Here is a 4,950-nt window from a genome sequence, read left to right as displayed (position 1 = left end):
TTGTGAGCTTGTAGATTTGCTATTTTTGGCAAAGAGGTTTGGTGTAGAGGTAAAAAAAGAGCAGACCAAGTCAACAAAAAAAGGTTCATCTGAAACACAATTTTATACAATATAGAGGGGGTCCCTGCTTCATCTCTCTCTCAGCTAGGGGGTCCTTGTCCTGAAAACGTTGAAGACCCCAGACCCCTGCACTAGTAGTTAAGTTCCAAATGACCAGATTGTCAGCCTAACTTGACTTTAACCACTTTCAACATGGCCCTATTGTGGGCATGTTATAGATGAAAGGTCAAAAATAGCTACATATCGGCCTGCGCCTATAGCTCAGTGTAGCCTGACACCGTGTCGCGGGTTCGAGTCCCGATCCCGACGGCCTGTGGGTTTTATTAATATTGAACCAATGAAACGTATTAACGAGCTTTGTAGAGTCTTTGTCCACCACTGCTGCCGAGACCACACAGAATGTCAGGAAAGTGCCCCATCTTGTGACAAAGCACAGGTACTACACATGTATGGCAGTTACACCGTGTTTATTTGACACTGATTCCAACAGAAAAATAACCGCATTCTGCATGTGTTTAATAGAAGAGTGATGTTATGACGGGGGGTTGGTCGCTGCACACCTTATATGTTGTCGCAGTTGTTTCATTGTGGGACATGTATAGCAATAGCTGTAGAATACAACTCTCGTAGACGTATTTATGATTCTGACGTTTTGAGAGTTGTAGGGTTCACCCCCCATGGACACAGGGACTTTCTGCACTATGCCCCGTACAAATTGAAAATAAAGGTGCTTACCCCCACGCCCTAAATGTTAACTCTCGCTATGGGGTAGTAGTTTAATGTAATAATCCATATCTTTCAATAAAGAAGTGTTTTAATGCCGTCTGTGGCCGAAGTGCCGAACGCCATTTTTTCACCCTCGTTTACTTCCTGTTTACATTGAGTGTAATTCCGGATTTCACCAGATGGGCGCGTCACTACCGCCCATTGGGAACTTCCGACAGAATCATAAATACGTCTACGAGAGTTGTATTCTACAGCTAGTATAGCAGCATTGTGTCTACTGTTGCATACTGTAAAATCTCCAGAATTTAGTATGCATTTCACATACTATTGAGTAGCTATTTTAGTTTTTAGTCTATGGTAGCTACTAAGCTTTCCTAAAAAAAAAAGTCCCACATACTGATTTGAGATACTAAATAGTGTTACGGAATTCTTTCATTAATTAACTATTTCATACTCCATGGGGTTTACACTGAGGATGTTTACATTTGAAAGACCTATGGGTTGAGGGTTCAGAAGGTGTTGCCCATAGACTGCTTGTACGAAAATAGTCTCCGTAGTTCTCAAAGTGGGGTCTGGGGACCGGAACCCCCTTAAGGGGCCCTGGGGAGCCCAGAAAAATGTATTAACATCAAGATCAGTTTAACCACTTTAACCCTATATACACTGGCTATTTGAAAATAGCCAATCTACAAGCTCAAAATACGCCACGACACAGTGAGCTTGTAGATCGTCAGTTTCCACATTTTTCTGATTAAATTGTGTTATTTTCAGTAAACCACAAAGTATGAATTAGGCTGTGAACTGATTTTGCATGCAGTGACTCCGATTAAATGTTGGTGCTGAAAGTGATGAAACTCAACTTGACACTCTTCAATTATAAATGGAACATTCAGTGAAAATAGATCTGCAAATGAGCTTGTAGATCTGCTACTTTCTTTATTTGAAAGAGTGGTTAATTCATAATGTACTTTTCCCCCTTTCCAGAAATGTAGTGCAGTCAATTTGACTTTGAAATTTCTATAGAAATGCTTGAGTGAATTCAAATAATAAAACACAACAAATCTTATTTTAGGTGCATTTATTTATATATAAGCAGTGCAGTGTCCACTCCATAAACATACAGAAAAAGTACAAAAATACTTCCTGTTATTAGGCCTGTGACAATTATTACATAATTGTCTATTCACAATTATTTGAGATCATCGCAATTATTTTTGCGTAATCGTCATAATCGTTTCCATGTTGAAAGATTTTCACACATTTCCAAATATTATAAAAAAAAACTGAAATGGTCTAATCTACAAGCTTACAGCACGTCACAAAGCTTGTAGATCAGCTATTTCTATGTCTGCTATGTAATTATTAAATATGTCAATAATGTCTTTGTATATTTAAGTCATTTGTCATATCTGCCCTGTGGATTTTTTTTTATTACGAAGCCTAAAAGGCAAACAGAAATTAAAAATTTATTAATATGTTCCAATGCCAAACACACAATTAAATCGTTAATCACAATTATCTGAGTGGCAATTAATCTCCAACTTAAATTTGTAATCGTGACAGCCCCACCTGTTATGAATATGAAGTGCAAAAACATGAAACTGTAAAGACAGAACATAGCATTTGCATTACCTTGTCTCTGATATAACTGTCATAACCTGGAGAAAGTGGTCAGACAAACATCTAGGACAGTGGTGCTCAAATTGGGGTCCAGGGACCCTCTGGGTTCCTTGAGGGGGTTGTAAAATGGACCTTTGCAAGTCTGTATCTCTGAGAGTTATGGGTGGGGTCCTTGAAATGGCTCATGACGTTGTGGGTACTTGGATTTCAGTTACACCAGTGGTTCTCAAACTTTTTCATGTCAAGGACCCCCAAAATGATATGTATTTGGCCGCGGACCCCCATCTAAAAATATGTTGTTCCAGGGACCCCCAGAAGCAAAGACTTGAGTTACAAATGTTCGCTTTAAAAAATATATATTCAAAGATTTGCACACATTTTCACGATTTTTCAAAAATAGCAGATCTACAAGCTCATAGCGCGGCACTGAGTGCCGCGCTATGAGCTTGTAGATCTGCTATTTTTGAATAGCCAAAGTATAAAAGGTCATAATTATTCTGATGCTATATTTACACATTTTTCTGGGTACCCCCTGGAACACCCTCAAGTACCCCTGGGGGTCCCCGGACCCCACTTTGAGAACCAATGAGTTACACAACTCTAATCAACCTCTTCTGAGCTGCTTAACTTGTCATACTTTTTATGGAGTTTGGACAACTGATGTTAGGGAGGAAATTCATTTTTTTTACCTCCCATATATATACCATGTACATATACACCAGAATATATATATATATACTTCCCCTCGAACTTTACGGTATGGTTCTCACTGACTAGTCAAAAGATTAGTTAGGGCTGAAAATCATGAAGGAAATCCCGTCTTTTCATAGCCTCGCGTAGCCAGACTATATCACTGCGTGGATATGAGTCTGGTGCCTCTATGAGGACGTTTTTTTTTCCAAGGGGGCGGGATCAAAACAATGGCTCAGTACGCAATTGGTTAGACCTACAACCAACTACCAATCACAGTCTCCCATATTTTAATACTGGGCCCTGATTGGTTACCCACGTCTTCTGGAGCAGGAAATGCATTCTCTATGGAGCAGTGCCAGACCCAAATCGCAGAGTGCAATTTTTTTTTTCACTCGCAGCTTCGTCTGGTCCCAGGCTAGTCTTTTCAAGCCTGATTATCAGACTGAAGCACAGTCTACTTAGTGGAGTGAGCGGGGTCTATGGTCTGGAGCCAGGCTATGTCTTTTCAGCTTTTTGTTGGTTTAGTAAAGACATTTGCTTCTATAACTGTCCTGGTCTTCTGTGTAGAACTGTGACACATTCATCATAATTATTATGGGATCATTGTCCACAAAGGAACAGATTCCATGAGAAAGTACATTGCCAGATATAAAGATTCAAAAATGGCTCTGTTACAAATTACCTAATACAGAAAAGGCAAGATAGCAGTACAGAAAAACACAGCTGTGCAACACAGTTTAACTTCAGTTAGATCATGCGGATGCTAGACTCATTTTATCTTTTACAATGGTAAAAAATATACATTGTAAATTATAAATGTGGGTTTCGAGGGCAGTTTTGAAGGATCGAAGGGTGGGGGCCTATTTGATGTGCTTAGGGAGTGCACTCTGAAAACAGCAACTGAAAATGTTTTATCACCTAATGTTTGGTCCTTGGTCCCCGGGATTTCCAGTTGGTTGCCTGGCATCACCGGCTCTAGCTGAATGAGTGTGGGGACATGCTGGCGGAGGGAGTTGGATAGGAGAGTGTGTGATTTTGTTTTAGATTTTTGTTCTTTATTAAAGTGTCATGCTTCCAAAGGAAGCCCAGCCCATATGGACTTACAGGACACTAGCATTTCATTTGACAAACGATAAACCAATATAATAATTCAAAAACAATAAACAAACAAATAACAAACTAAGACACTCAAGCTTCATGCACATGGCAGATTACATAAATACAACTTAAAATACAACATTGGGCCTGTTACCTCACATCTTAACAGAGGACCGGACAAGAACCTATTTGAAGAGATGAGATTGTCTTCTACTCCAGGCACTAGAAACAAAATGTGCCGTCTTAAATACCTCATAATTAAACAACCACTCCAACTTCTGGCCATCATCTTGCCAGAATAGATCAGGTTTTTGTTTTTGCATTACATCAAATAAAGGAACCCTCAAATCGTCATACAGAGTACAATAAAACATAATGACATCTTTCAGGTCACATACATTGCATATCCTATTCTCTTCTGGCACAGCTGAGAACCGACCTACCTCAATAGCAAGAGGCAGGATACCAGCTCTCAGCTGAGCACACAATGACCGCTGGTTTCTGGTTAAAAAGGATTTGACATAGGACTCAGTACCAAAACACTGCTTAATCGGGACATATGATCTAAGTTTTGGCTTAGACCATATGTCGTTTGACCATTTCTCTTTGTAATTACAAAATATTTTTTCTTTCAAGGTTAATGTTACAACAAAGCATATTATGAAAGATATAAGCCAAATCTGCCTCTCTGAGAATAGAGAAAACTTCCTTTATCCAGGGGTCATTGTGAGCCTTAGCCCAGTTGAAGACCTT

Source organism: Gymnoscopelus braueri, assembly GCF_963280865.1.
Source record: "Gymnoscopelus braueri genome assembly, chromosome: 24".
Classification (NCBI taxonomy): Eukaryota; Metazoa; Chordata; class Actinopteri; order Myctophiformes; family Myctophidae; genus Gymnoscopelus; species Gymnoscopelus braueri.
Note: the sequence above shows the minus strand (reverse complement) of the source record.